This window comes from Trachymyrmex cornetzi, unplaced genomic scaffold (genome assembly GCF_001594075.2).
Source record: "Trachymyrmex cornetzi isolate Tcor2-1 unplaced genomic scaffold, Tcor1.1 scaffold725, whole genome shotgun sequence".
Lineage (NCBI taxonomy): Eukaryota > Metazoa > Arthropoda > Insecta > Hymenoptera > Formicidae > Trachymyrmex > Trachymyrmex cornetzi.
This window is the reverse complement of record NW_017300054.1, coordinates 432,327-442,013: the sequence shown is the minus strand read 5'-3', so window position 1 is coordinate 442,013 and position 9,687 is coordinate 432,327. Positions and strand designations below refer to the sequence as shown.

Here is a 9,687-nt window from a genome sequence, read left to right as displayed (position 1 = left end):
TACCATAAAAATTATGTCTAAGACATTTTGTCGAAAAATGAATAGTTTCGGAAATAATTGTTTGCTTCCATACTTTTTCCCCACCCTGTATTTAGTTTTTTACTAATAACAAATTTTCCGTAACAGTAACCGTAAGACGTAATCTTAAGCCGATGAGCCAATCAGGATATTGCTTTAGGTCTACGTAATCTAACGGAAATGAAAATAACAGTAAACTTATCTATAACCTCGCAATAAGGTGAATTTCAACTGGTTGAAACTCACCTTATGAATAAGTTTACTGGATTTCTGTTTCCGTTACGTAAATCTAAAACAGTATCCTGACTGGCTCATCGGCTTAAGTTCACGTCTTAAGGTTACTGTTACAGAAATTTTGTCTGCGGCGGCCCTAAGCCGTCGTACACAAAATAACGTAAAGATATGTTTATAAATAAACGTAGAAATTGATTAAATCGTGAAATACTCAATATATTTTCTTGTACTATTAGGTAAAATATGTATTTCATAATTCGAAATATTTGCATTTCATATTTATACTCAAATTAAATCAGTGTACAACGACTTTAATGCACTAGTGCGCACTAATGTTTCCAATTCGAATTTGTCATAAGATATTAATGTTGCTCTCGATTATTACAATATGTTTTATGAAAATATAACTTCAGAAATATATATGAAAAAGCTTCTTCTGCAATACTTTAAAATATACATATATATCATATATCAATAACTTTTAAAACGACCAAAAGACGAGCAAATAAAATATTTTAATAAGTGGATCCTTTTTTTAACCATTTACTAAAATAGCAAATATAATATAATATAATATAATCGTCAACAATAAGAGACAAATTAAGCAATATCAGAAAATTTTTAAGGAAGTTTTAATTCAAACGCATTACACTGTATTATAAGTTTAAATTCATCAATACTCTTGTTTTTTGTTAATATATTTATACTGACTTAAATTTAATTGTTCGGACAATTTTACAATATCGACCTCACAATTTACATCGGACTTAACGTAATTCTCGCTGTCAAATGAATTTGTTATTGGATTTTACATTGATGCTAACTTATATTTTATCGTTGGATATGGTGTGTGCCTGCAATTCTAATGACCACATCATATGAATGATGGAAAGAAAATTCTGTCTGATTACTGACCTGCAGTGGAATTCTGTAACTCGTTATGCAGTCGTTATGAGTTCGTAACGACAGTTGCGCAGCTTTTTTATCATATAAAATATCTGCGCGACTGTCGTTATGAACACATAACGATCGCATAACAAGTTACAGAATTCCACTGCTGGTCCCTTATTGTCACTTTAGAGTTAGATGTAAGATTTAGGATTGTATATAAGTTTTAATTTTTATGTTTTTATAAACTGATAAAGACTCTGTGAGTCGAAACGTATTTATATTATATTATATTGTATTTGCTATTTTATTAAATGGTTAAAAAAAAGATTCACTTATTTAAATATCTTATTTACTCGTCTCTTGGTTTTAAGTTATATTTTGCTTTATAAACAAACGAGCGTTATCTAATATTATTATTGTTTAATATATCATATATTTTAAAAATATATATAATTACATTGTGAAATACATACAAATGCAATTAATAAAGGCAATTGGTAAGGATCATTTCAATTATCTTGTAATTATTGTATTATCTTGTACACACATATGTATACAATTTATTTTATTTCAAATATGACGATATCAATTCAAAGGACAAATGTGGCAGCAAATAAAAAGTTATGAACTGGAAAGTTACGACTGATCACCAAAATATAATTTCTCATATATAAAGCCTACAAATAATGTATCAAATGTTCATCCTGAAGAAGTGTCTCCGACACATGTCACCACCTTCAATAGCGTAACGCGCGCCTATGTGTGATTTTCCAGTCAAACGATTGGTTAGAAAGAGTACAACTCAACAAGAGTGCAACATGATCACTCGAAGGACCCGTTCGCCATTGTTGGTGAGAAACTGGTCGTGTTGCCCTAAATCCCGAAAATTTGTCAAGAGGGCTCCCACTTTAGGTTAAATTTAAGGTAAAACGTAGTTAATGGTGCTAAGAAGCCGTGCGACAATACGTTAAGATCTCTCGCGCTCTCGAAGTCTTGAGCCCGAGCCGACAATAGCACACTTGTGTTGCCATTCGCGGGACTCGATGAAACGTGAAAACCAGCCGGCTGCCCTTTTTTTCTATTTCCGAACGCGACAACACCGTGCCCCATTCACAGTAGCCAAGAAGTCCCCATGGTCGCGTAGATTTGGTTCATTCATCTGTTCGGAGAATCAATAACGCGTAGGAGGGAGAGGGACCGATCTCGCAGATTGAATAACGACGAAAAGTCAAAATCGAAAAATCGTGCTTGCACGATCCGCCTTTCTACCTTTCGTCCTGCACAACGGCGGTCGGTGCTTTTCAATCGGATAATCGCTCGGAATGAGTCTAAAGAACGTTCAAGGAATGCGGACTCGTCGACAATTTCTCGCCTCTTAAGAGCGGTAGCGGGCGCATTCGGTTATGGCAGTTTAAAGTGAATGCGAATACAAGTGATGTATGGAGTGCCTCTTAAATCCCGACGACTTTTATAATCTTTTCTACCTGAGACGGCGGTTGCTTCTGAGTTACGACGCTTTTAATCAATTTGCAAGATTTATATTATATGTATATAGAAAGAGAATAAACCGTCAAATAAAAATAAAGATTCGGACAAATAACCATTTTTATATGCACTCATTTAACAAATATGTAATCGGAGAAAAACTTAATAACCACGTTTCAATTGAATCCAACGTTTTGTTCATTTACGGCCGCATCAAGTTAAATGAACGTACGATGCTCAAGCGCAATTCAATTTTCCAGGCCCTCGCGTGTTCACATCTCGAATTCAATCGGATCATCGGCAACGATAATGATATATACATAGATGCAGTCGTTTCTTTGTACTCCAATTCGGTATTCGCGTGTCAATTGATCCCGTCTACCAAATCGCGACGTGCCGTGTCGCGCAATCCCACACTGATTGCGTCAATGAGAAACCGCACGAATAATTAAGCACGTTTCGTCCTTGCTGTCGAGAAACGTAATGGAAACGACATCCGAAGAAAATGACAGTGTATTAAGAGTTATTCGGTTCACTTTACCGAATTCTAAGAGACAATCTGCATACACAACAACATTATCACAGCACTATTAAATTATATAACGTTACGTATAAATCGCGTTACGCAATCCGATCGTTTCCCTGTAACAGTAATCTAAGACTACAGTTGAGAGATCTGACATATATTTAATATTGAAGTAGACAGCAAGCAATAAAATAACACATGTTATTTTAATCTATATGCTTTTTTTATATAAAAAATAGAATTCCTGTTATATAAAACAAGAAATTTTATTGAAAGTTTTCTTCAAGAAATAAGTTACTCTTCTCTCATACTGCCTCATTTAAATTCTTTATTTACATAATTTCTTTATAGGAAGTTTTCAATTATTATACATAGAAAAGACAGTAAAAAAGTATATAATATAATATATTATAGGACCGTATATGTGATAATACAAACTATAGAAATCAAAGCCTTAAACGGTCTAGCTGGATCTTAATGCTTGTATGATTCTTATGTGAATTTATATACCACGTATGTAGTCCCCAGAAACGCGCGCCGAAATGATTTTTCGGTCTTGAAACGCTAACTCTGTTAAACTACCGCAGTAATATCACGAGTTAAATTGACTGGCAATTTACCAAATTTTTGATGCTTATTCGCATCTTCGAAACGATCTTAATAATGATGAATAACATATTAAAATCTGTAAATAATTAATTCTTATTGCGAAAAATATTATCTCGGCCGGGAGTCGAACCCGGATCTCTTGCATACCGTGCGAGAAAAAAGTATATTTTCTCAGTGCTACATAAAAATATTATGTATTATAACAATTATATTATGTGTACATTTATATTATCTGTGTACATAGTATATATTATTTATATGTATTATATTTCATGTTTATGTATATCACGAATACTTTCCCATTTTATTACTGAATTATTCAGTTTGATATAAGTTGCGAATAGCAAAAAAGATAATACTCATATAGACACTCCATCATTGCTTAATTTTTTGATGAACGATTAATTTTTTTATGAATTTGCATTCTGCCGAATAACTGAATCCAATGAAACTGTGATCTTACTCTTATAGCAATTTGCGACTACAACTATTCCATTCAACGACCATGACAGATTGTCCGAATTGTCAGAGAGGGTTTGCACGAGTGATTGTAATAAGTCCGAACAAGCTTGTGCTCTCCAGAGAAACTGGTGGGACACGATCGCAACGGTCTGCGCGATTCAAAAATCACGGGAAAGAGACGATAAAGAACAAGGCAAGAAAGACAAGAGAGAAGAGAGAAACGGAGAGAGAGAGAGTGAGAGAGAGAGAGAGAGAGAGAGAGAGAGAGCTGTCGGCGGCAGCCGATTTCTGGTTCCGGTGCACTAATTCATTTCATCTTATGCGCACTGAAGAGGCGCTCCATCAAAGCTCAAAAAAGCGACCGCGACAGCACTCCAGCGCGGAAGATCAACGGAGGGCGAGATGACAGGGTGGTGCGGGCACTCGAAAGTTGAAACCGTTTTTGCCTCTTTACACCGGAGGACAATGGCGACAGCGACGTCGACCATTGTGGATCTCTTTTATGGCGTGGCTTCGGGCAGCTCGTGTTTGAATCAATCGATTGATACCAGCAGATGCGACTATAAGAATTTCATTTCAATAAATAACGCGAGAACATTTTAGAGATATCCATATTGGAAAATTTTTTTGAGTCTATCAAAAATGCACATGAAAGAAGGAGAAAAAAGAAGAGAGTAAACAAAAGTTTGCTGTAGCGCGGAAAAAGGAAAAATTAATCTTTTTTATGATTTAGTTTCCTTAAAATATATAAGAAAAATCGATAATTTTGCGGAAACATAAAGAGCACGAAACTATATCTTCCTGAAACAAATCCTTCTCCGACATTGAGATAACGTTTCTGGAAGAGGTAAGAACTAAAATCGACACGATAAATTTGTTCGGCACTATAAATTTGTCTAACGGTGTTTCCTGACTCTCCGACATCGTTAATTTCACACAAAGCGCGAAACTCTCGAAAGGTATAAACCTTGCGAACGACGAATTCTCATTGTGTCGTATAGGCACATTGTGCAACGGTATCGCAGGAATGCATCACACGCAGCCGTGATGTTGCTGATCATCATCATGTATGACCAATGACGCGAGAATAATTTCGCAGAGACGCCCGCAAACATGACAATCCGTTGTCACCCGGTTTCTCATTGTCGCGAGTCCTATTCGCGCCGACGAGAAGCGCGTGAAGATCGATTTACTGCAGCAGAGGTCGTTTAATGATTGAGAAACATCGAAATAGCGTCCCGAGAAATAAATTCCTTATACGTTGGAAAGAGTCCAACGCGCGAAAACGAAAAGAAATAAAATAAAACAGTAAAAGTAGAGACAGCAAGCTTGCTATATAGCATCGTGATCGTCGCTGTCTAGACATAAATTTTATATGAATGTATTTCTACATTTGCCATGGCCAAATATTATTTTCCGCGTGACTATAATTATTTTTTAACTCTGCGTTTGTAATAATATTTTATTCCCTCCAAATTTGTTTACTGTGCTATATATATTTCTTTTTCAAAAAATGTGGAAGAATTTAGGATTATTTTCCAACATCTCTATTACTTTACTGGATAGTTTTCTAACAAAATATTTTAGAAGTGGGAACCAAACTCTGCCTTCCTTTATTTTGGAGAAATTTGAAAGTAAAATTGTTTGTATCAAAAAGATTGCAGACAAAGGGTTAAAATTACTTAAATAACAAAGCAAATAATACGTACCGTACCCTCCATAAGTTTGGAAAACACCCTACGTTTTACAGATTTGTAAATAATTATTTAACTGAAAAAAGACGAAATCAAAGTACATATTATCTATAACGTACATATGTATGTACTTTTATTCCGTCTTTTTTCAATTAAAAATTTAATAACATTCTATTAAAATATGGAACTTTAAGTAAAATGCGATTTATACGAAATCTGATTCTTCGGGATCATTTTACAATTTTTACGGAGTCTGAAATCAACTTGCGACTCAAATAGTTTACCACTTTTATAGAAACCGTTAAACTACAATTAAATGACCTGTGTATATACTCGTACAACGAACACAAGTACGACGTTGCAAAACAAGTGACAATATACATAAGTATAAACAATAGACCAAAGTGCGAAATTCAATCTTGAGCGCTTCAATGATGTGAAATAATTGTTCAACATATTTTCGGTATATACAAGCTTATAGGTGTTCTGATAAATGTTTATCGTCATTTAGACATCTTACGAAGTATTTAAACCAAAAACATATATATATAGATCGCTATCATGTAATGACTTTCCTGTAAAACGTAGGGTGTTCCCAAACTTATAGAGGATACTATACATTAACTCTCGATTACAAGGAAATCAAACAATTGCAAGCTATACTCCGACTTTTTTTTAAGTTTTATTGTTAGAAATGTAGGAGAGAACATTTTCTTCTCATCCGAAAATTGGTAACAGCCGCTAAAGGTATCTCGATAGTCGCGGCAATTTAAAGGAGAAACAATAAAGATAGGGTTTCACCAAGTCATTACATCATCATTACACATGGCAGGTGGCGTATCACCCGCACGAACGCCGTCCGTCCATGCACCTCTTCCTGTGTGATCTTCACATTAAACTGTGAAATACACACGTTAAACGCACCTGTGTCCCAAGCGTGTTCGCTTAATACGAGCCGGCAACTTTCAGGAAATTACCTCTGGGACCAGTTTAACTTAACCGAAAACCTGTCCGAGCGTGCCGCAATGGTCGATCGATCGTTGTAAACCTGTTTTTAAGCAATGAACGGAAAAATTTCTGTACCTCGTCGACGTATTGTAACACACACAAGTCATGTTTATTTTTATATAAGACAGTAATAACTTTGTTACTGTCAAAAAATTGTATTTTGCAAATATCTAATTATTTTATTAAAACAATTAGTAAATACATAAATACCGTTATTCGTGTATCTCGTTATTTCGTGTTAACTGTCTGCACTCTGTTAACTGTCTGCACTCTGAAGCTTCATTCTTGAAAAATATCGTATATGAAAATACTACACTAAAAAAAATATTCCAAAAATTTGAATAAATTTTAGTTTAGTACCAGCTGAAAATGTACTAAATATATACATATATTTATTTTGTACAAGAACCATTAATTTGATTTAACTATCACTTTTTATTTACTTAATAAATATTTATTTATCATAAATAAATGTTAAATGTGTGTTAGTACTATTCAAATAAATATTTATTAAAATTACATTTTTCTTACTGTAAGAAAATTTATAATATACGTAACGTATACTATAACATGACGCTACGCTTATCTTAGCACCGAGACACTACCGTGTCTCTGGACACTTTTGCATATTTTCGTACCCGATATTTTTTTAAATACGGCCTCTGGGTCTTTTTTAGCACAAGCAAAATTTCATTCTAAATTTCTCTATAATATAAAGAAGAAAAAGGAGAAATAAATCGAGAAAATATTTATTAATGTAGAAATATATATTAAAAAGTAACTCTGAATTTTTCCACATTTTTCGGAAGTGAGTAAAGAAACCTGAATTGGACAAAAAAGATTGCAGACGGAGAGTGAAAAAATATAATTAGAGAAGGAATAAGATTAACATTTATTATGAAGTATAATAATTTAAAAATAAAATTGGCTTACATGTGAATTTTATATATCGTAACAAGCGCAACCTTAAATCTCATTTTTCGGACTTTCATAATAAATACATCAGAATTTATCTTTGCAGCTGATATTAAATCACGGGCTTTAACTTAAATGAGTTCTAACACCATTCTGAGCGCGCGATAAACGAAAAAATAGAAGCTATTATATTCGCAGTGTACAAAGAATAATAAAAGCTATTATACATTTTAATGCATGATACGCGTTACTCGCTATCGTGCATGTAAAGCAGATATTATTTGTACGAAGATTTATTCTACATATTCCTTCAAGTACTCATCTAACTTTCACATCACGTACAGTCAATTTGCTAAGTTAAACGAAGAAAATAGATATCAGTCAGAAATATAATGTTTCTGTCAAAAGATAAGACATGATAATAACGCTAATCACATATAAGATATCGCGTGCATATGAATGAATCTGGCATATCATTAAGATAAAGATATCGCCAAACGAAAAAACATATATTAATAAAAGAAATCTTAGCTGAGGTAGATTTTTAGCTTTTTAGATTAAAAAATAAAATTAAAAAATTGGGCTCAGCCGGGATTTGAACCCGGGACCTCTCGCACCCAAAGCGAGAATCATACCCCTAGACCACTGAGCCGTTCTTGGAATGTGAGGTTTACTTAACGACATCCTGAAATATGTAGTTAATTTCTTTTATACGTAAATATGAAATTTTTATTTTCTCTCTTCTCATTTAATCATAAATATATAATTATAAATAAATAAATGCCTAATTAAAATATTAAATTTGGTTAACATTGTGTTCATTAAGATTAATGTATAAGTATATTTGTGTGAGAAAACTAAAAGCATAAATTTAATTATAATTATTACGAAACTAATTTTACGAGATTTGCACGATATTCTTTCGAGATTTTATCTTCATTATATCATAAAAGATTGTTATTATCCTTTACAAGACATGAAAGCCGTTATAGTGGCGTTGAAATAACGTTATATTTTAAGGTAAAGATACAATAAAAAATAATAAATTATAACAAATCATACTCAAGGAAAAAAATCTTAAAAATAAATTTCTATCCCTTAAAGGTTAATAAAAGCAGAAGAAGTCTAATATATTTGTTTATCACACTAAAAACAAATTAAATTACCACGTCAGAAGGAAAGTATTCCCTTTTCAACGACAAATTACACTGCAGATACAAACCCGACCGCCATTTGGCCGCGGCATTTATCACAATTAGCGCCACAAAATAGCCACTTAATTTCAGTACGGGACAATTCCTCCCTCTTCCTCTCCGTGAAAAAAAAGAAACCTTTGCAGTACCTTCGTTTACCAGCGACAAAAAGAGCCGGCCCTTGTACCTTTGTTTCGCCGCAGTTAACTCGCTCGTAACGTGTCGTCACCCTTCCGGCAAAAACGTGCTATGGAAACGCGACGCGACGACCCTTATACAAGCTGAAGGGTCGGAGAAGATTTGTGGTCGCGTTGGGTGGACCGCATAGGAAACTCAAAGGGACGGAATCCCAATCTCTTTCCATTGACGTGCGGTCAGACAGTCGATTTTGAATAGACTTCTCTAAAGCGAAAATCGAGAAGGCGCGTTTCAATTGTTCGTTCGAACGATGCCGGCGATATAGAGCTACGGACAATCTTAAAGGTTGTTGACTGACAACTTCGAAAACACGTGCATCACGCGGTATAATAACTTGGCAGGTGCTACAGTCGCGGTTATAATATCGCTTTAAAGGAATACTTAGCAAAAAATGTGATATTTCGCCCTAATTAATAGATTCTATATTAATACAATTATATTTGTGCAATCTATA

At 34.0% G+C, this 9,687-nt stretch overlaps 1 non-coding gene across 1 annotated transcript; it reads right to left on the bottom strand.

Annotated features, from left to right (window-relative positions):
• Positions 1-8,422: 8,422 nt before the first annotated feature.
• TRNAP-UGG (transfer RNA proline (anticodon UGG)) lies at positions 8,423-8,494 on the bottom strand. The gene has a single exon. It is a non-coding gene; the product is annotated as a tRNA-Pro (tRNA).
• Between the last annotated feature and the right edge of the window lie 1,193 nt (positions 8,495-9,687).